Below are 22,703 nucleotides of genomic sequence, written 5' to 3'. Positions count from 1 at the left end.
ATCAGGATGCATATTTAAGAGGGAGGGAGTCTGGGAAAGCGGGCTAACGTCATTAAGCGGCGAGCCCCGCTGCGGTGGTGACTCACCGCTCCAGCCCCACAGTGCCGCGGGGCAAATCCACTTATTTTTCAATTTGCAGCCGCTCAGGCCGCGGACGCCAGGTGCGGCGGCTTCCTATGGAAATAATGAGGCCAATTAAACAATTCAGAGCGGGGAGAAGCACAAAAGGACTGGAGCAAAGCAGCGGCCCGACGGCACTGGAGCAGACCCCCCCCCCCCCCTTACCGGCTCAGTTCCGCCTGCCCCCGACAAACGGAGCCCGCCTTTAACAGGTCGACGGCTCTGTTCCCCGCGCACGCTCCGTTTGGGATGAGTTACGGAGCGGCCTGCTCGCCCACGCACAGGCCCACGCCGCCCTTTAAGCCAATTTCCCGGGCGCGGGGGGGATTAGGCCCCGGCGGGCTGCTGCAGCGGGTACAGAGGCTGGGCGGCGCTGCCAGGCGCTGCCAGCGCTCTCCGATAGAGGCATATCTACCTCAGCAGACAGCGCGGAGGGGGCGGGGGCGGGGGGGGCCAGGCCGAGAACGCCTACTTGCTTACTCCCCCCTGCTTAAATCCGCTTCTCCCTGCCGAGGAGATACCGCCGTGGCCCTGGCGAAAGGGGGGGGGCTACGCGCTGGCGAGAAAGGGGGAGTGGCGTGGCTCTGGTAGAGCATGGTGGTGGTGGTGGGGTGGGGTGGGAGGGCGCAGCGGACTTCTGGGAGGCGGGGCGGGGGGGGGAGCGGGTTCGATACAGGCGGAGACGGCGGACTCATACTCATGCGTGAGCGTCAGTGGCTTTACAGGCCGCTGTGCCCGTGTCCGATCTGCCCGCGCGGCTGCAGGCCTGATGAATAAGGAAACTAACATCCTCAGGCCGGGGTGCGCGGTGGAGCTCATTTATAACGCCATCGACCCGCCGTTCTCCCAGGAAGAGCCGCGCGGTCCCCGCCACAGCGGGCCCGTCCGCACCGGTCCCGTTACACAATGGAAAAGTCATCTGTCCCGGCCCCGGGCCCCGAGCAGCCCTCCCCCCCGTAATCAATCTGGGCTAGTCAGGAACCCCAGCCGCTAATTGATTGTGACACAATTTGCCCATCTTTCAGCGGGAGGCCTAGCTTTGAGGAATAATTGATAAGGCCGGTGAAATTGGAATTTGAACTTGCCGCTAACAGATGGACTTTGGGCGCCCGTGAGAGCAGACCCCCGCCCCACCCACACACACACACACCCCCCCCACCCCCCACCCTTATCCCCACCCCCTGCCAATGCCCCCCTCCACCCACTCTGTTCGGCTGCCAAACACTCAGGCCCCCTTTGCTGCCTGCCAAAAGAAACCACGGCGAGGCAAGGCTCCAGGCTGCATTCCCCTGAGCCGGTAAAGCAGAGGCAGTCACCTGCGTTTGAGCAGGGCACCGCAGAGCAAGAGCCAATCCAATTTCACACCCCCCCTGGGGGAAACACAGGTAATCCGGAAAGTTCTTTCAGACCATTGCGAGAGGTGAAGGTGGGACCTACGCAAACTCCTGAAGAAGCTGCACAGACTGTAAAATGGAGGTTTCTAAAACAAACCGGTTTAAGTGGAAGTGCTTAGCAGTTAATGGCGTGATTAAACTCATAAGACTGAAGCGGGGGAAGGAGTCTGGAGTTCATTCCTCTCTGTTCTTTACGCGCTGGAGAGAGAGGAATCGAGCGGCGGGGAGATCACGAGGGGCCGGGGCGGCGGAGCTGATTAACAGCTGCTGCTGACGTCCGGCGCTGTGTTAGCGGCGCGGGGGCCGCTCCTGGTCCTAGAGAGAGCAGCGGTTCTGCGCTCCGCACTCCCAGCCCAACGAGCTAGTCTCTCACGGCCTGTTTCTGTCTGTATGTCCCTCGCGGCCTGTTTCTGTCTGTATGTCTCTCACGGCCTGTTTCTGTCTGTTTGTCCCTTGTGGCCTGTTTCTGTCTGTATGTCTCTCACGGCCTGTTTCTGTCTGTTTGTCCCTCGCGGCCTGTTTCTGTCTGTATGTCTCTCACGGCCTGTTTCTGTCTGTATGTCTCTCACGGCCTGTTTCTGGTCTGTTTGTCTCTCACAGCCTGTTTCTGTCTGTTTGTCTCTCATGGCCTGTTTCTGTCTGTATGTCTCTCACGGCCTGTTTCTGGTCTGTTTGTCTCTCACGGCCTGTTTCTGTCTGTTTGTCTCTCACGGCCTGTTTCTGTCTGTATGTCTCTCACGGCCTGTTTCTGTCTGTATGTCTCTCATGGCCTGTTTCCGTCTGTATGTCTCTCACGGCCTGTTTCTGGTCTGTATGTCTCTCACGGCCTGTTTCTGCCTGTATGTCTCTCACGGCCGTGTTTCTGCGCTGTATGTCTCTCACGGCCTGTTTCTGCCTGTATGTCTCTCACGGCCGTTTCTGCCTGTATGTTCTCACGGCCTGTTTCTGGCCGAGTCTCTCACGGCCTGTTTCTGCCTGTATGTCTCTCACGGCCTGTTTCTGTCTGTATGTCTCTCACGGCCTGTTTCTGTCTGTATGTCTCTCACGGCCTGTTTCTGTATGTATGTCTCTCACGGCCTGTTTCTATCTGTATGTCTCTCACGGCCTGTTTCTATCTGTATGTCCCTCATGGCCTGTTTCTGTCTGTATGTCTCTCACGGCCTGTTTCCGTCTGCGGCGGCCATTACGGCTCTGTCCCGCACACAGTGGGGGCAATGGAGAGACACAGGCCCGTCTGCGCACACACAATACCACAAAGGGCAATGAAGCTGGCTCATGCGCCGATAACGGCCGGCGTTAAGGCCCGGTCAGCAAACTGTGCAAACGCAGCTGGGGCCCACCAACACTCCCCCCCCACCCTCCCGCCCCCCAACACCCGCAGAAAAAAACTGCAAGTACCCCCAACCAACCCCCCCCTGCACTAAACAGAAAAGAAATTTGGGAGTATAAATACATGCTGATCCCGATCCAATTAAATTATCAAAGAGAGTAAGTGAATTACCCCAGCGTCAAATCGAGTTTGTTCTGCAGAGCCCGTCTCAAAGTTCGAGACGGCGCAATTTCCCAGGCCGCGACGCAGCGCACAAAGTTCCACGCACAAAAGGTGATGTCACATGACTGATGGCTTTACTGCGCTCTTGTTTACGGCGGCGATTCGGCCGGGCTACTCATTAACACGCATACCGCAGCTCCTCCGAGAGGCGTCCTCCTCGCTCGCCTGCTCAAAATGGAGGTCCCCCCCTACAATGGTGTTTTAAAACACTGACGCTTTCTCTGCGCGAATTAAAATACCGACCCGTTGGCCGGTGAACAAAGACACCGTAGCGATTTGAATAAGCCCCAAACACACTGAGGAGGGAGAATCATTTACAGTGACTGGTATCCATGGCGATGCCCAGATAAAAGAGATGCAGGGAGTTAACAAAGTGCCGGGCTTACACTGCTCCCGTTTTAGGAGCTTCGGCTCCTTAAAATCGATGTGCGTTAACTTGAAAAATAATTCCGGAGCGCATCTGCTAGGCTAATTGGGATGCAATAGGGTGCTTCTTGGGAAAAAATGCTAGCGTGGAGCCCTGTAGCGTCCGGCGCCTGGTGAGGCTGAGCGGCAAAATCAAAATGTGACGACAAGAACTCAATCGAGCAACGGCGAACGTTAGAAGAGAGGGAAACCAGCACGGTAAACACGAGGCAAGCCACACTCAATACAGGGTAAAAATGAGACGCAATCGTCAAACGTTTCGGCAGATTGCCTTCATCACCGAAACGGAGTCGCGTTCTAACGGCAGTCGCATACGTGATTGCCATAAGCGCACAATACCATTTCACTGATGAAGGCAATATATATATAGAAACATCTGAATCACTTAGCCATGTCCTGATGAAAAACGTTGAGTGCTGATCTTTTCTCCCCCCCCCGAATGTAATCACTTCATTCCAACTCAACAGGTCGAAATGAGAGCTCATTCCGTTTAAAAAAAAACCCAGAAAAGTAAAGCCTGTTCTCTTCTTGTTTTTCTTCCTGCGGCGGCCATTTTGTCAGCTTTTCAGTCCGACTCGACCGGCTTTTAATGAGCCCAGGAAGGCCGCCGTGTAGCGCGGGCCCTGCTATCAGGCCTTATCTCCCTGCCACGGCGCATTACAGAGGTATCTGTAGCACGTAGGCCCCCGCGCCGCTCTCCCAAGGCCACGCGCACGCCAATAGCAGCGGCCTGATTTACGGCCTCGCTCGTAATGAGGGGTTAGTGATTAGCCAGGAGCTACCCGTCATCTCGCTCCGACCACGCAAACAGTCAAACAGCTGCCGGCGCTCGGGCTGCTCGCACACCGCTGTCTGTGCGCAGTCACAGACTGTTTAACTGGTGGGAAACATTCCAGGATCTGTACCAATGACCTGCAACTAGCCTACACGATCTGGAAAGTTCTCTGGGGGATTACCCTAAAATTTCCTGCGTACGTCAGGCCACAACAAATCAAACATTAAGCCATTCTACATAGACATGTCATAGAGATTATCTAATTATCAATCTGTCTGTCTCTCTGTCTGCCTGTCTGTCTATCTACACACGCCTACACGCCCACACACACACACGCCACACCCACCACACACACACACACACACACACACGAACACACTCGCACACACACACACACACACACACACACACACACACTCGCACACACACACACACACACGCCCACACACCCACACACACACACACACACACACACACACACACACACACACACACACACACACACAAAGCTATGTAAAAGGGAACATTACATGAAGTGCTCCTTCCCGCGCTTTATTGCCGAATCATTATCGATACTGCAGCGGCGCTACGGACGGCTCCGCTCTCAAAATGGCTTCCATTAAATCATTCACTTGCGATCCATGTACAGGATGTGCTTAATGGGAAGTGACAACGTGAAAGGAAAGCCGTGAAAAAGCGAATGCGGTGCAAATAGCAGCCCCATGCAATTTTTATGAGCCCTACCTCTGTGCGCACAATCGAGGACGGGAGCAAACGCTCGGTGCCAGAACGCCTCACAGGGACCCAGCTGTCCTACGCTGCAACGTGATCCAGGGTGCTCAGTGTTAAGACCCTTGGGGAGGGGGTCACAAATGAAAGTGATAGGATTGATAGAACTGAAAGATTGCCATGACACTCGAGAGAGTTGCATTTTGAATGGAAGCCCCAAATCAGTTTAGCTGGAATACATCGGCTGGCTTGGAACACTAATGACTCTCCCCCCTTACCCGCCCCCCCCCCCCCCTTTAACCCTTCAACCTCCATTCAGGGCTAACTCAATGTAAGGGACACAATGGGAACCCACCCCCCCCGGCAAAGTGAGACGTTAAGCTAATTAAATATCAAAAGCATCCATCTGGGAGGGGGATACCGGCAACCATTTTAATTAAGGGGCTGGAGGTGCCGGGCATTCCAAGCAGCTTCAATCCGTTTTCTAAGGGAAACCAAGTCTGAGAACAGCCACAATGGAGAGAGATTAACTCTTGACTTCCTCAAGAGACGGCAACGTTTCAGAGGTCGTCCTCCAGAACTCCGAATCTTTACTGCCATTATCGCCAGGCTCGTAAACAATAAATACCTCTGAGATCATAAAGAGGTGTTTACAGAGCTGTTAGCATACCAGGCCGGTAGGAGAAAGAGTGGAGCCAGCATCTGGACAGAAAGGCTGTCAGCTGGAGAGACGGGTGGGCTGGATTCAGGAGGGCTGAAGCACAGCTCTAAGCCTTTAGGCCGAGCCGCTCTGGTTCAGGCAAACACAGGGTGCTGCCAGCACCATTAGCATCGCCGTTACGCAACAGTAATGCCTATAACAGGGCTCTACGCTAACCATTTTTCCAAGGAGGACACGTGCTCCTAAGCTGAAAAATTTAAGAGCACGCTAATGTATTCCAATTAGTAGATGTTCTCCTAAATTATTTTTATAGTCAGCGCACATCAGTGTGTCCAGGAGCAAATGCTCCTAAAATGGGAGCAGTGCAAGGCCAAGAGCCTTGAGCAGTCAGGCATCGTCCAAAACGCACAAAGGAACGGAGCGACTCAGCGTTTTCCAGACGGGTGAAGCTGTCCAGCCTGCCCTCCTCCACTGTGAAAACACAGCGGCCAAACCCAAGTAAAAGACCCATGCAAGTTCCAGCAGTGCACTCAGGAAACAATACTCCGATATCCATGGAGGCGACTCATTAATGAAAAGAAGGTAGCCAAATTTACAGGCTTTCACAAGGCAACCCTTTCCAAGAGAGCTTAATGACGGCAAATTACTTAGGAATGCGTGTACCTCTGATCCAGTGACAGGACCTGAAGACAAAGCCAAACCACATTAATTTAGCTATGCATGCTATCACGCTAATCATGCTGCTATTATGCACTACTCCGCGGTCGTCTGACAAAAAGGATGTGCAAATGGGACGGCCTAATTCAGTTAAACAATGAGCATTAATATAGCTCCCATAGCACCGCGATGCGTCAATGGGCATGTCTGAATGGAACGGCGCCAGACGGTTATGACCCAGAATTGCACCCAAACACACGGTGAAACCCTATCGCCGCGCCTTCAGAAGATTTAACCGGATTACGTCTCCTTAAAATGCGTCCTCGCCCGTCTTACACAACGGCAACGTTTCCTTAAACGAGATCTACGGTAACAGATCTGGAAAGCGGGTAGGGCAACCTCCGTAGCCACAGGCCGGCGGGGCACCTCGTTTGCTTCTCATGAACAGCAACCTTAGCGCTCGATTCAATTAGGTTTAATACAATGCTATGATCACCGTTGGACGCCGGGGAGGGTAAGAGAGGGCAAAAGCGTACGCTAGGCTAGCTCGATTCGGCTGTTTTAAAGGAGCGGGTTTTTTGGCAGGGGAACGGGGGAAGGTCGGCTTCCAGAACACTGCCACGGCAACGGCGCCCGGCTGCTGACGACGCTCTCGCTGCGCAGACAGAGCGGCCGGGAAGACTGCGCACGCCGCAGCGCAGGTGCCCGTTAACCCCGCCCGCGCCCCCAGGCCTAGCCTGCAGGCGCAGGTGAAGAGGTGAGCAGCCTCTTATCTTAAGAAGCTCCAGGTGTGACGGAGCAAAGGTGAGACGTGCCTGAAGGTCCGGGCTGAGAGGGAGGGAGCGAGGCAGAGAAAGAGAAAGAGAGAGGGGGTGGGGTGGGGGAGAGAGAGGGAGAGAGAGAGGGTGAGAGAGAGAGGGTGAGCGGTGGAGAGAGAGAGGGAGTGGGGGAGAGGAAAACGAGAGGGAGATGGACAGTATGCTCACTGCACCATTATTGCTCTGAGACACAGAAAGGGGGTAAGTTCACTGCACATTTGAAACGTATTGTGCCGCTCCTCAGCACTGCCATAATGGGCATCGCGTAATGAAAAGCCTGATGTATGTTTTAATAGCTACAGGCGCAAGCCGGAGTGAAACCCTTGGTGGTTTTCTAACCAGCTTTACGCCATCGAACCCTCAAACAAAGCCCAGAGTCTTGTGTTCTGTCGGTGAATCTCTGTGGACTGTAGAAAATTCATTACTCACTCTTTAAGACCACACTTGATCATAAATGCATAAACATAGCCGATAGACTCCAGATGCTCAGCTAATCGACTATGTAATATAGACTTTGAACGCTAAGCTTGTTTTTGCACGATACGGAATTTGGATTTAGATCCATTTCAGTAGTATTGTGCTGACAAGCAGAGGCACAAACAAGCATTGCAATGCATTCTGGGAACTTGAGGCAATAAAGAAAAGGAGGGCACCGAGACCTGAACTAAAATTTTAAGGAACGTGAACATCTGAACAGAAAAATATAGCAAAGACGTCTTCGCAGCCACCCTGTGCGTACAGTCATAAACCAGAGCTTCTGCATGCATCAGAAAAGGGAATGTCGTGATGTGAATCAGCAAGCATAAATCTCAAACTCCACAAAGACGTGTCTACGGCTGTGAAGCCCGACCCTTGCTTTCAATATGCATGCCTGTCGTACTCCGGGATGGAACATACTGTACATTTTTAACCCATCATCATTCTTTCTGTTCTGAACAATATCCTTAAGCAGCCAATGACATTCACTGACAGACAATGGTAAATATGTATCTGTTCTTCTTTCTCCAGCTCCTTTCTCTTTCACTGGAAAAGCATAATTAGGCTACTGCTACATAAGAATGTTCAATAGCGCCAAGCTCAGGATGAGCTAGCTGTGAGAAGGTGGAATGTTTCGGAACAGGGAGTACAGGTGTTATGGCTCTTTCCGCTGTCCTGCTCAGTGAGCTTGTGGCACAGCAGAGACCAGCTGCCCCAGGGACACCGCCCCCCCCTCCCCTCTGGTCACCTCCCCGCCCCGTCCGACCCCCTGGCTCTGGAGCGGGCGTGGCTCGCTCTCCCCGAGCCAGGCCCAGACATGGCGGCAGATGGGGCTGTACACCCTGCCCGTCTCCTGGGGGCCGGATTTGAAATGCAAAAGAGCACGCAGAGTGATGGGAGTGGGGGGGGATACTAATCAGGGCAGAGCTGATTAAACAACAGCCTGCTCCCCTGTCCCGGACAACCAGCCCAGAGCAAACACCCTGGCACACTGGTGACATGGCAACCGTGCCTCAGCCCCCTGGCACTGCTTCTCTCTCTCCAGCATATATACATACTCTCTCTCTCTCTCCAACACACATACATACTCTCTCTCTCTCCAACACACATACATACTCTCTCTCTCTCTCCAACATACATACATATTCTCTCTCTCTCTCCAACACACACACATATTCTCTCTCACTCTAATACATACATACACTTTCACTCTAACACACATACACTCTCCACTCCAACATGTATACAGTACATACGCTCTCTCACTGCAATACACATACTCTCTCACACTAACAGACATACACTGTCTCACTCTCACTAACACACATACACAAACTTTCACTTCAACACATTCTTTCACTAACACAGTGAGACACGAGTACTCTCATCAAGATGTCTGACATGCATACTTCAATCTAACAGTACCACACATAAATACATTCTCATTCCAACCCACATAGCCTACATGCAGTGAAGCTGTCTCTCATTCTCTCTGACACAAATATACACACACAATCCCCTCTCTCTGCCACCTTCTCTCTCTCCCACACACACACAAACACACATAGTGTATGTTTGCAGTTTTTACACTGGTGTCAGCTGAAGAGGAGGCTCAGACAGATGCCTGTTGCTGTAGCCTAGAGACAGGCTATTACACCCTTTCTGCAGCGGGCTCCTTGCACACCGGTGGTGACTGCAGGGAGACGGGGGCTGCTCTGGCTCCTGAAATTCACAACTGTACAGTGTCAGGAATTCTGGGATATGTCTGCGCAGCCTGCGCAGTGGCCGGGGGGGGGTCAGAGACCGGCTCCCCTTTCCCACCGGTTCCAGGCCCCGCCCTACGCTGTGTCACAGGGTTTCCACACCAATGAACAATTTTCACTTTTCTCCGGGATTTAAAAAAAAAAAAAAAAAACCGTCACAGCCAATTACGGTCAGCGGCGGTTTCCACACCGCCCAGGCTTCGCAGCTCTATTTACCGCGCGCGACAGGGCTGCCCAGCCCGGCTCTTCTGTTAGTCATCCATCAATACTCATGGACCGGCCCACAGTCTCTCCCGCTGCAAGACTCCCCTTCTGAGGACAGGAGTCAAAAATAGCGGTGACAGCCCGGCGCTTGGCGTGATGACTCGCGACCGCGTGTAACGCGTGACGTCAAACACGTCGGAAAAAATGCCCCGCGGTTCATAGCGTTTTCCTTGGCACCCTTTCACACGCATGCCCAAGCCCTCAGCTCCCCGCTGCTTCCACGTAAACCCTTCTTGTTCCCGAGTTGACTCCTGCTACTGCTGAACGCTGCTCTTTGCTGTTTGCGATGACAGTTCGCAACACTGGGCTGAGGCTCGCCTGAAGCCCTAGACTATTTCTTCCTTTTAAGTATTTCCACTTAAAACAACAACACAACCCTTCCAAGAGCAGGTGTTTTGGAATGTTTTTTTTCGAGTCAGTGTTCTAGAACTCCACTGCTTTCAATTACCAGTAGTGACTGTGACATCAGCATTAGAATGTTCAGTTCAGAACATTCTAATCACATGATGTGATCTTACACACATTCAAGGGTTAATTACAATAATAATAACAATAAAAATAATAATAATGTGCATTCACAGTGCTGGAATGGCTTTGCAGTACCCGTTCTTGCCTAATGGCTGTTTTCTGCCGCTATCAGAAACAGAGGCTCGCTCTAACTGAAGGGTACTGCAGCTACACAGCTTGCCAACTCTGCCCACAGCCTATTTGTAAGTAGGCCATTCCCATTAAGAGTAGGAGGCTGTGCTGACACAGTTGGTTCTCATTCAGCCAGACAAAAGCGAGATGATGGAGAAGCCCCAGGAAGCTGAGCCGAGCTGGCCGGCCTGGCCTCGGCTCTGCAGAGAGGAGAGGCACGTTCACGGGGCTCCCCTGCCAGACACTCGTCACCTCTGGCTTATGAACGTTAGCCCGACACTTAACATAAGCACGGCGCAATTTAAACAATACTGCAAGGAGAAGGCTAATCTGGCCATGGAGACCAGGAGGGCCGTGAACCGCATCGGCTGCCAAAACGCTGCCTTCTGCACCGAGAGGAGGCGGAGCTTCACAGCTGCGCCGCACCAGTGACTCTGACTAACAGAGCCCCACGCTAGCTCACAGGGCAGCACGTGAAACCAGTGAAGAAGATACGCTCACGCTCACACTCTCTCCCTCTCCCTCTCTCTCTCTTCCCCCTCTTTCTCTCCCCCTCCCTCCCTCCCTCTCTCTCTCCCTCCCTCTCCTTCTCTCTCTCTCTCTCTCTCTCCCTCCCTCCCTCTCTCCCTCTCTCTCCCCCTCCCTCTCTCTCTCCTCTCCTCTCTCTCTCTCTCTCTCTCTCTCTCCCTCCCTCTCCTCTCTCTATAGCTCCCCCCCCCCCCCTCATCATCAGCACGCGGCTCGCTGCAGGTACTGCCCCCGGGGGCGGCTGAGGGGGGGTCTTTATCAAAAGCACCGCGGCTGCCTGCTCCCGCTGCGACGCCCCCGTTCCCCAGCGCGGGCTCACGGAGCTGCCAGCGCCACCGGCGGCAACAGCAGCCCTCCATCACCGCGCGCCGCACCGTGTAATCACACCGGCCCTCACAGGCGACAGCTCCCAAATTGTGCTGCTCTACAGCAGGCTCCAAAAGAAAAAAGAAGTGCCACTGTGCGATATGAAATGATGACGGAGAAGTCATTATTTTTTTAAAATATAAATTTAGCGCCCAACGTGGGGCTGTACGTGTCCAATTCCAGTACCTACTTTGGAATGTCATGAGCAAATCAGACGGCCGATTTGGCAGAGCTGAAAAATCTGTGGTTCTCCTCCGAAACAAGTGATGTCATCAGATGCTTCCACGGACTACAGCTAAGCTCAGAGTGGGGTCAGAGGAAGACCTTTCACACGCGGATTCAGTGTACAATCCGCGTGCGCCCGATCATCCATGGGGGGTCGCTGTAGAGTGATGAAACACAGACCCCTACTCAACTGATCCCTCCCGTACCCTGAGGACAGAGCCGCCGGCCACAGTCAGCACCGGGACGGCCCGGATTCGATCCCAGGCCGGGGGCCTTATCCGAATGAGCCACCCAGCGGCCCCCAGTCCCGGCTGTGCTCCAGAAGGTGGCTGAAGGGACCCTTTCAGGATTCGGCGAAAAAGAGACGCTGTCCACACGGCCTCAGTGTTACGGCTCCGGACAGATTTTAAAATGGAGGAACAGAGACATGTTTTTATGGGGGTAGCGGAAGCACGTGAGAGTTCACCCCGCTCTCAATTCAATTAGGAGCACGGGAGACTGGCGGAGAACGCTGACGTGTCCCGGCCTGTCCGAAAGTCACATGCAGAGCAGCAGCCCTGATTGGATTAGCGCTACTGCACCGCGTAGCTGCGACGTGCGCTCAAATTCCCACAGCGCTCTGCGAGAACAGCTCGTTGAGCTCGACGGACGGCAAATTGATGTGGCTCTCTGATGTGGGGGGGGTGAGGGGGGGGGGGGCGACTGAAGCCACGAAGGGCGGCATAAATCCGGGCTCACTGACGCGGCCCCTGTCACTGACAACAGGCGTGAAGCATGGAGAATAAGAGCGGAGGCAGGCCAGACGCAATCGATACGGGGCTGGAGCGCGCCCCGCGACACTGAGGACCGGTTTCAGAGGGCAGGCCTTTTCTGTGACAGACGCTATTGGGCACCTACAGGTACATTTAAACAGCCTCTATAGGGCACCTACAGGTACATTTCAACAGCCTCTATGGGGTACATACCTGTGCATTTAAACAGTCTCTATTGGGCACCTACAGGTGCATTTAAACAGCCTCTATAGGGCACCTACAGGTGCATTTCAACAGCCTCTATAGGGCACCTACAGGTGCATTTAAACAGCCTCTATAGGGCACCTACAGGTGCATTTAAACAGCCTCTATAGGGCACCTACAGGTGCATTTAAACAGCCTCTATAGGGCACATACCTGTGCATTTAAACAGCCTCTATAGGGCACCTACAGGTGCATTTAAACAGCCTCTATAGGGCACATACCTGTGCATTTAAACAGCCTTATAGGGCCCTACAGGGTGGCATTGAAACACGCCTCTGAGGGCACTACTGTGCATTTCAAACACTCTATAGGGCACCTACAGGGCTTTAAACAGCCTCTATAGGGCACATACCTGTGCATTTAAACAGCCTCTATAGGGCACCTACAGGTGCATTTAAACAGCCTCTATAGGGCACCTACAGGTGCATTTAAACAGCCTCTATAGGGCACCTACAGGTGCATTTAAACAGCCTCTATAGGGCACCTACCTGTGCATTTAAACAGCCTCTATAGGGCACCTACAGGTGCATTTAAACAGCCTCTATAGGGCACCTACAGGTGCATTTAAACAGCCTCTATAGGGCACCTACAGGTACATTTCAACAGTCTCTATGGGGTACATACCTGTGCATTTAAACAGTCTCTATTGGGCACATACCTGTGCATTTAAACAGCCTCTATAGGGCACCTACAGGTGCATTTAAACAGCCTCTATAGGGCACCTACAGGTACATTTCAACAGTCTCTATGGGGTACATACCGGTGCATTTTAGCCAAACTGTGCCGGTAAGCCCCAGCCCTTAAAGCAGCCCCTGACTGCGTGCAGGAGAGGCCGTCGGCTGGAGGAGGAGCCCCGGCGTCTGGAGCGCGTCACGCGGGTCTGTCACCACGCGCCTCGCTGCCGCGCTCGCAAATATTAGCACAGGCGGGGCGCGCGTCACGGGCGGGGAGATAGCGAAGCGGCCTGACTCAGCTACGCGGCGGCGGCAGCAGCAGCCCCTTCGCCCGCTCCTCCTGGGCAGAGAGGACCGCAGCCTCATCACCGGCATCTGCGCCCGCGCGGCCATGACGAAGCGCTGGAGCCCTGTTCCTGAGAGGGCCTTAATCACACCATCTCTCTTTATAAGAATCACGCTGCTCTCTCTCTCTCTCTCTCTCTCCGGGACTGCCTATTCCCTCTCTCTCTTTTTCACCGTCTCATTCCTCCCCTCCCCTCCCCTCCCCTCCCTCCCTCTCTCCCTCCCTCCTCTACTCCTCCCCCGCCCCCGCCCTGCTGCTGGAGATGGGATTTACCTGCCGCACAGACAGTTCCCAGACTATCGGTTACGTCCAGCGCATGGAGACAATGTTCCGCTTCAGACGGGAGCGCCGACAGGCAACCTGACCCCCCCCGCCCCCCCCGGCCCCGGTGCGGTCCATGTGACCGGTCTGACCGCCAGTGCACCCGCCAGCTCATGGCTTGCGCTCCCGGCCCGACAGCGCCACGCCCCGGCTCGCCCACGCAAGGTCTCGGCCCGCACGCCGTTTCCTGTCGCTCCCAGAGCGTCGGGGTTCGCTGAAAACGGCTCATCGACATTCGCAGGGCCTCGAAATATCTCACCGTCACCGTCACGCCGAGCTACAACTTCACACGGAGCTTCAGACTCACTGTGCTTACCCAACAGACACTTCACTGTTTTCATCAGACGTCGGCAATTATCACAGTCAAACTCTCACGACAGGTGATAAATCGAAAAGCCTTGCAGGCCGTTAAAACATCCTACGCGAGTGCGCCGGGAAGACAGACGGGCCGCGCCTCCCGGGCATGATCCTCCTCCTCCCATGATGCTCCATGCCGATCGTGTGTCACCTGTACCCCGCAGAGCGGTCAGGGGGCTAGCAGGGACGACGACGTGGGGCTGCCGGGACAGGCACAGCTCTCCGAGCCCGTGGCTAAATGCTTTATTTCTCCGCCAAGGACCCCAAGATTTAGGTGTTCTCTGTGCCGCCGCAGCCGGGGACCATAAATCGCCGGTATTTACCGGAGGGGCCCCGGCTCTCCGGTGCAAGATTTACACAAGGAGCCAAAGATTAGCAAACACATTATCCAGCGGCCTGAACCCAGCCTTGGGATTCTGACTGGCAATCTGCACACTTTGAGGGATGTTTCCGTCAGGACAGGTTTCCAGCTGCAAATTGGCGAAAAATCAAACTTCTGAAAGAGTAAATATGGATGGATGGGGGGGGGGGGGTTCTAGCTTTATTAACTGTTTCTTATAATCGTCTTCTGCAGAATTATTAAAACATTTCAAACATCTTTTACTTAAAATCACAACTATGTTCTTCAATAATCATTTTCATTATGAACAACCTACGGCATATCTCTAAAACCAATGTTCGCCCGAGACAGCAAACTCACAACAGCAGTGACTGTGACGACGGCAGCCATCACAGCCATTATTTGGGAGGGAAATTTCTGGTTGGTTTGTAAAGCGACAGAATAGAACCCTGCGCTAGGTAGGAATCTGCAAACAGCGCAAAGGAGATTTCACCACAGAAGTTTCCCACAGAAGAGAGGGAAGGCATGCAGAGTGCTCTGATGACTGCAGGAAAGCCTTTGCAGACTGAGGGGCCGGTGTGGGATCCGAACACCGCGGCATCCATCTGGAGACCAGCTTTAGTGGCCAGCCATTGTTTCCGCGCGGGCTCCGACCCCCCCCCCCGCCATCCTTCACCAGACTGCGGCTAATGGACCCCCCGCCCCCGGAGCAGCCGGGCCGTGCGTTAGCGCGGGGGCGTAAGCGAAAGCGCATCGATCGGGGTTCGTCTTCGCCCCCACGCGCTGACGGGGAGGGTGAGACCGCGGCGTTCTGAGAGGGTCACTTTGGGAAGAACAGGGGATCCAGCGGCGGCGCGGGGCTGAAATGACAATTAACGTCTCTGGCTGTCACCGTCCCCGCTCGGCATTGTGGTCCGCATTAGCGTTCTGCTGAGGAGGACCGGGCACTCGACGGGCCCTCCTATTCAATTAATCGAGAAACCCGGAGGGACAGCGCAGACCTTCCTCGTGAGGGGGGGGGGGATCTCCGGGGCTTGGATCTGATGGCGTGTGATGAACTGCGTCACGTTCCCGCTGCACGGCTGTCCATCACGGAGCGACGCAGCTCTCGGCTCACCACTGGGCCCAGCAGGGGAATGGCTGGAGATCAGCCTAATTTCCTACACCAGCCAACCTTCTCTATAAGACTGGCCCGAAGGGCCTAAACAGGAAGAGGCTGCAACAAGCTGCTCTTTTCAGACTCAAGGGCACCAACATTTAAGAAAAAAAAAAGGGGGGGGGATTAATCCGGTGGTTTCAGCAACGTGCACTCACACACACACACACACACACACATTGGATACATCGAAACGGAACCGAATCCAACCAGAGCAAGTGCAATAAACTGATTTGGAATTAGCATGAGTTTGCATGAGAGGGGAAATATGTCTTTAACAAAGAGGATCTGCCGGGTCACTCAGGTCCCCACTTCCGTGAGTGCGCCCGGCTACACGCGTCAGAAAACTCAATTTACATACCAAACACAGCGCTGCGAAGGTTACCAAACACAGTGCCGCGAAGGTTGCACGGGTAATGGAGATGACTCCACCGCACATTACCAGGCATGAAATATGGTTATTTTAATGATTAGTACTAATGGCACGTAAAACAGTGACACTTTTAAGTACACTAATTAATGTAAGCTCCTTACACACTGAAGAATTCCACAGTGCATCTGCTTAGCCAGAGACTGAAACCACAGGAAGCTAAATCTGTTGGAAGAGCTACAGTACACAGATACCTACTGTAATAATGTGTTTGTATTTCACATTTGATCATATTTGATCCGTGTCCTTTTTCAGCACAATTTCAACCTCAGTCAGCTGTGACTAATGGACAAGATGAAATGGAGACCGTTTCATTGTGGAGCTGCACCCGTCAGCACCCTAGGTCAGAATCTACAGGGATAAGCCCAGGACATGGTCTCTGGGGACCCTTTCCTTACAAGCCCAGTGGCACTTCAAAGAACATATGGATAAACTAAAGGGAATTCACAGCTCGGCATGAAAATGGCCGCTTTGCTCGGTTCCCTTCAGATAATTTTCTTGTTCTTTAAGTTCAGAGTCCTGCACTGACAGGCCTTCGCGCATGGTGACTAGCGCCAGTGATAGCCAGGCCTCAGCCGTGACACTCTCCTCATTAATGCTTTTGTTGCTGCGTGGTGTACGTGCTTCCTGCTGCTGTCCTGTGTGTAAGGTCCAAAGGTTTGGGAAAAGAGCGTGGAGGGAGGAGGAGGAGGAGGAGGAGGAGGAGGAGGAAGTAAGCCTGAGGGAAAACAACAGCACCGCACCGCTCTGCAAAGCGGAGACGGGCCGGTCGGCCGGAGAGACAAATTTCCGTTTCCAATTACAGTGAACCTGCAGCAGCGCTCGCGCCCCTGCGTACGTGTGGAGCCTCCGACTGAGGAGGGGGGAAAACCAGCACATCCAATTTCCTCACTGCTGCGTGGGCTTCACTACGTGGGGAAGGGCGGTATCGACTCGCGAGTGAAATGTAGCAACCCAGTGGACAATTCCTGCGTGCATTCCCCTCACAATGGCTCTCTGAGGCAGGACCTCCGCACTTCACAGCCATTATGGCAGCAAACTGTGACTGAGCACTCAGCAAGGAAAATAAACACCGCTGCTTCACAAGCCCCCCCAGATCAGAGCTCAAGCTGGGCGCAGAGTATCCCACTAGTAAAACAGGAAGTCAGAAGCAGCGTGTGGTATGTGTGTAGGCCCGCAGAGTATCGACCGTGGGGCCAAACCCCTTCACCACCCCTCTCCCTCAAAGTCCTGTTTCAGGACCCAGCGAGTGTGGGGCCCTACACCAGAGCATCGCCAGACATGGCTCCTGTCAAAACACAGCCATACCGGCACATCGGCGGCTATATAGCGCCTGTCCGAGCGTACAGGCATGCTGTGTCTCAGAGCGGTGGACGCTCAGTCGCTAAGGGCCTGGCCTGGACATCCCCGGCCCGAGGACCCCAGCCTGACTTTAAGGCCGTCTGTCTCGCTGCCCGCGAGGCCTCGGAGAAGGAATAATCCATCAGAAAACAAATCAGCCATTAAAAAGCCTGATAGTGATCTCCACCACCTTCCCAATCAACCACAGTGCGAAAACAGAGCCAGGCAATCACCGGGCGCAAATTGATCCGGGCGACAGACAATGAATGTCGCGTTTCAAACGGAGAGAGCCATGTCTGATCGACTGGGCTCTCGCATCGAGCTGCATCAATTATTGATTTACCCACGGGGGCTAACACAAATGCAATGGATCGGTTCCTTTTTATTTGGTCATCTCTTGTTTTTTCCCTAATTATTGGAGGCGAAGTAATTGGCGTTCGTTTAACCAGCACTGTAATAATACATGGTACGTATAAATAATTAAGGCAGAATCATAAATTTTGCAGCGAGAAAAATTAAACTGAAACCGGAGAGGAGACAAAAACCCGATGTCTTCATTTTGTTTTTTGCTTTCACAGCCATCTGAGTGCAATATGCCCACCTTTAGCCTACGCTCATCATTTCTCCAGTCAGCCAGCGCTGCACCCAAAGCCGGCTCTCCGGTATTCGTCCCACAAGGGATGAGGAGGATTAAATAACCCCAGCATGTGCCGGGCTACCATCAATGGAGACGAGGAATCAAACGCCGGGCCTGATAAACTCCGTCTACTTCCCCCTCGTTTTCGGAGGCTTACGGTGGGGTGGGGGCGGGGGCGAACCCTTCAGGGGAGGCGGCGGGCTAATAAATACCGATTCAAAAGGCCACGGATCTGGAGGACGAGCTGAGCTGACTTAAAAAAAAGATAAGAAAAGAAGGTGATGTATGGCTGACCAGCAGATCCCGCAGTTACGATGTGTGTGTCTGCAGTGGCGGTCTGTGTGGGGGGTGTGTGTGTGGTTGGCGTGAGATAGTGTGCGTCCATGTTGGTGTGTGTGTGGTGCGGTGTGTGTGTGTGTGGTTGCGTGTGGTGGTGTGTGTGTGCAGTGGTGCGTAGTGTGTGTGTGTGTGCGTGTGCGTGGTGTGTGTGTTGGTGTGCGTGGTGGTGTGGTGTTGTGTGCGTTGCTGTGTTCAGAGTGGGTTGTGATGTTTTGTCGCGATGTGTGTGATGTGGCGGAGTGCGTGTGAGTGTGTGTGTGTGTGTGTGTATGTGCGTGTGAGTGCGCCAGCGTGTGTGTGTGCGTTTGCGTGTGTAATTACAGAAACAGCCCGAACCCCCCGGGCTCTTACCTTTCTCTGCCCAATCGCGATGGTTAATGATAAGAGCCAGGGAAGAACACCCAGGCTGGGGGAGCAGGGGCCGCGGCCGCAAGAAGCCGCACAGAAATGGGATTAGCGACGGTAACCGGGGGAATCTCAGGGGTCGTTACCCCGAGCGGCCCGACCGGTCCCCCCCCCCTCCCCCCGAAATGGCGCCCCCGTCGACTGGGTGGTATCCAGGAGACGTGACAAAGGGCCGGGGGGTAATAAAAAGCTCAAGACCTGGAGTCGTAAACAAGGAATGCGGGGGTCGGGGGGGGGGCGCGGGGGGGACACAAGGCAGGGGTCAGCTCCCGGAGATAAGGCGCTGACCCCCGCGGCTCCTGTTTCCACAGCCCAGAGAAAAGAGCCGTGGTACGGTCTCACCGGAGACGGCCGTGCTGGGGCGTCCTCCTCGCTGCTCGGGCCGCGATTCCCCGGCTTAGCGGTGCGCCGGCGTACACAAGCGGAAGAGTCAAGAGCCCGCAAAACACTACCTTACAAATAAACTACTACCCAGGAGCGAGCAGCACTGAGGTCTGCATAGCTGCAATGACATAAGCGCTGAGCTCTAGGAAAGGCTCCCAAGGGAAGCCCTAGCTCTCAGTGCTAAACAAAGTGCAGGCAAGCTACCCTATAGCTTATTCCGTGCAACTTGCCACTCCAAGGAGTGTTTGATGGGTATTGTAGGAAAAACACAAAGTTTGCTTTTTTTTTTTTTTTTTTTTGGTGAGAGTGGCTGGAAGAGTTGAGCAAGCTTATTGCTCAACAACTGCTTTATTTACCCTGCTGACACGCTACGTGACGGGTGAGGGCGGAATGAATGTTAAATAATCAGCCCACGCTCCAGCGAGGAACCTGTTTCCAGCGACTGCTCGCGCACGCACACACACACACACACACACACAGCTAACAGCGTATGCCACACAACCCTGGCACAGAGCCACGAGACTGGCAGCCCTTAACAACAGCATCAAATATTTGCCTGTTCCGCCCAACTACTACTTCTACTACAGAACTACTTTTATTTGGCGAGAAATAAATATATAAATGTATATATATTCCTTTCACATTTTCCTCAGACAAAAAAAAAAAAAAAACCCCAAGAGGCATAATTGCAGCTTCGTTCGCGCTACCTTACAATTACACTACCGCAGAAAGGCAGCTTTGTTGTCCTCTTTTCCCCCTTTGAAACGAACAGTTGGGCTTCCACGCTGGTTTGTGTGCTCCTGAGAACACAGACAGAGGGGAACTCGCCACCGCTCTCCCCCGAAAACCGCCGGGGGTTACAAAAGCGAGAGACGGACAACTGGAAAAACGAGGGGGGGGGGGGGGCTGGGGGGGGGTCGTTTGGCCCCGGAGTTCACACTCGGCTCCACCGCGGGGTGTCTCACCTAGGCAGCGGTAGCTAGGGGACGGCCGGGGGAAGCTATGGGCTTTTTTAAAATTTTAATTCAGAGTGCCAAAAAACGGAGAGGGCTCTCACCAGATGGGGCAATTTGCCAAAGAGCTGGCCAATGGCGAAGCGGCCAGTGGAGGTTTCCCCTTTGTTTTGGCTAAATAAGACAGAATAAAAGGGCTTGGAAAGGGAAATTCTATGTTAGTGAATAAAAACACGAATATTGTTCATTCGGAAAAAAATATATATAAAAAACAGGGCTGAAAACTGTTTAAAATGCACTTTTTAAAAAGTCAACCTATCATTATTCCATTTACCATTTACACCACGTCCTGTGAATCAAGCCATAACATAACAAAGCCCCTCATTAGACTTTTAAATAAAATCTGAAAGGTGTAGAAAAGCAACAGCACTACTGCCTGGGCTTTCAAGCATTTCTGTGTAAAACTGCATCCCAGTCTAGTTCAGCAGCAGGATTGTACACACAAACAGTGCACAACTTGAAAAACACAAAAAATGTCAAGTGCCACACTTACCAATATCAGTAAAATTCCAAAAGCCAGACAGATACCAAAAAAGAGAAATCCCAGGCAAAACACTTGTCCTCAACCTTCCTGTAACAATGCACCCTCGCAGCTATTTCCAACAAGCGTGTTCACAACATCAAAATCCTTCAGGCTTGTGTCTCAGAGTCCGGCAGTAAGTCAGACCGGAATGCGCTCAGGTGGAAGAGAGGAGGAGGAGGATCACGCGTTCCCCTGCTCTTTTTTTACTCCATCGCTAGCGGACGGTTCGGTTTTGGCTGTTCCCTGTTCCCACACTTGGAGCCCCACTTGCAGGCTGCAGGGGGCTGATCTGGTCTGAGAGTCTCTCCTGAGACGGGGCTGCTTCACTCGCTGAGCTCGGCAGGACTGGGTGGAGCCACCGTCCACGTGTGATGTCACAGGTGTTGTCTTTCACTGAGCAGCGGAGAAGGGGGGCGGGGGGATGGGGGCGCTGCCTCAGGTCTGGCCAATGGGAGGGCTTGCCTGTGGCTCACCTGCGTGCGACCGCACAGGTATTCTTGCACCACTCAGAGAAACACAAGGGGGCCTTCTTTTCCCCCTCACAGACATTCAATAATAAATAAAACCAGTTTTATTTATTGACTGTTATCTGAAGGTTCAAACTGATGGGCATACCAATCTGGCAACACTGAAAAAGGCGACGTTCCAGTGATGAAATGAAAATGAAAACATTAGGCTATTTCAAAGCAAAAGCAAAAAAATCGACAAAAATTTTTTTTTTTTTTTTTCACTAGGAAATGCAGGCTTATACCTCACACTAATATATGACAGTTCAATTTAGTACACTTCACTGCAGAACTAATAACAGCCGCATTAACACCACAAGAGCAGGCAAATTAGTTCCTGTCCAAAACTACATATATTCACGTCACTGTTCTTGAGATATGTACAAACATGGCCATTACCAAATTGAGAATGTACAGAGCTTAAACATTACGTGGTGTTTTCAACAGAACAAAATTCATGTCATCTTACGCGATTTGATTACCGGGCTCATGAAATACTATTTCAAATGAGTATGTCCTCTACTTATTTTGACTATACAACACGAGTTAGCCTATACTGTCCTACAGCCAAATCAATGCTACATTAATGCTGAATGCTGAATGCTACACTAATGAAACAGTCATGGGCAGAACCAGCACTGTTGGCTCAGACACGCGCGCACATTCCGCCGCTCTCCTTTTCAGAACACAAACAGCAGGCTGGCGGCTACGTAGCATTAGTGGCCGATCGATTTCAGGAATGAAGGGGGCTCTGACACACTGAAGCAGACGCCCTGCCTGCAGCCCGCCGCCTGCTGTGGTCCCGGGGCCTCGCCAGACCTGAAGGGAACCGTTTGATCAGAATCGATCGGCAGCGTTCCGATTACACGCCCGGCCTCCTTCACCGTCGTCTTCCTCACAGGAGAGGCCGTTTCAGGCGGCGCGCAAGCGGCCCGCCATCGAGGCTCAAACGAGCGCTCTGACTGAGGTTCGCCCTTGGGAAGCTCAAAATCCAAGCTGACTCCGAGCCATTTTCACTGCCACAACATTCTGCTTTTCTCTTTTTTAACGGGACAGAAGTAAATATATTAAAACTGTTCAAGCGATGCGGAGGAACGAAATGAACGTTAAAGCTGGAGGCTCCGTTAGCTTCTCTGGGGTACTGTCACGAAGAGGCATCTTTTGCGACGAGCCACTTGCCTGCTGTTGAAGGCGTGTCCAGCACATGGCGAAGAGTGCGAGGGTGAGCAAGTGCCACACCTTTAATCTAAATCTAGCGCGTTATTAGTCTATAGTCTACTATATATAGACATGCAGAGGATCGGCACTAAAACGCAACAGCGAGGCGAAACGGGTTCCAGAGACCAATCTAAAACGGCAGCCGCCGACTACCACGGGTACAGGCGCAATGCACTTTGGGTAAAAACGTTCCGCGTGCGCCGTTTTTCTGCGGCATTACAAATACAATAGCGTTAACATTCTTTCGGCAGCCAGTGGAAAACGTTGTCCGGGCCCCCGCTACCTCCGGTCAGAAAAAGGCTA

General features: G+C 53.1%; 1 protein-coding gene across 19 annotated transcripts in view; it reads right to left on the bottom strand.

Moving 5' to 3' along the window:
• Positions 1–22,703, bottom strand: part of ptprfb (protein tyrosine phosphatase receptor type Fb) — a 209,010-nt gene that overhangs the window by 135,222 nt on the left and 51,085 nt on the right. For 8 of the 19 annotated variants that reach the window (XM_064338064.1, XM_064338069.1, XM_064338071.1 and 5 more), the window contains exon 1: positions 20,647–21,025. The exons of 1 other annotated variant lie outside the window; for it this stretch is intronic. The gene's annotated coding sequence lies outside the window, so the exon portion shown is untranslated. Of the gene's footprint in view, positions 1–20,646; positions 21,027–22,703 lie in introns of those variants that run through there. 10 more of the 19 variants (XM_064338075.1, XM_064338067.1, XM_064338074.1 and 7 more) reach the window with 3 other exon arrangements.

This window comes from Anguilla rostrata, chromosome 6 (assembly GCF_018555375.3).
Source record: "Anguilla rostrata isolate EN2019 chromosome 6, ASM1855537v3, whole genome shotgun sequence".
In the NCBI taxonomy this organism is placed as follows: Eukaryota; Metazoa; Chordata; class Actinopteri; order Anguilliformes; family Anguillidae; genus Anguilla; species Anguilla rostrata.
This window is presented reverse-complemented; position numbering and strand designations above follow the sequence as displayed.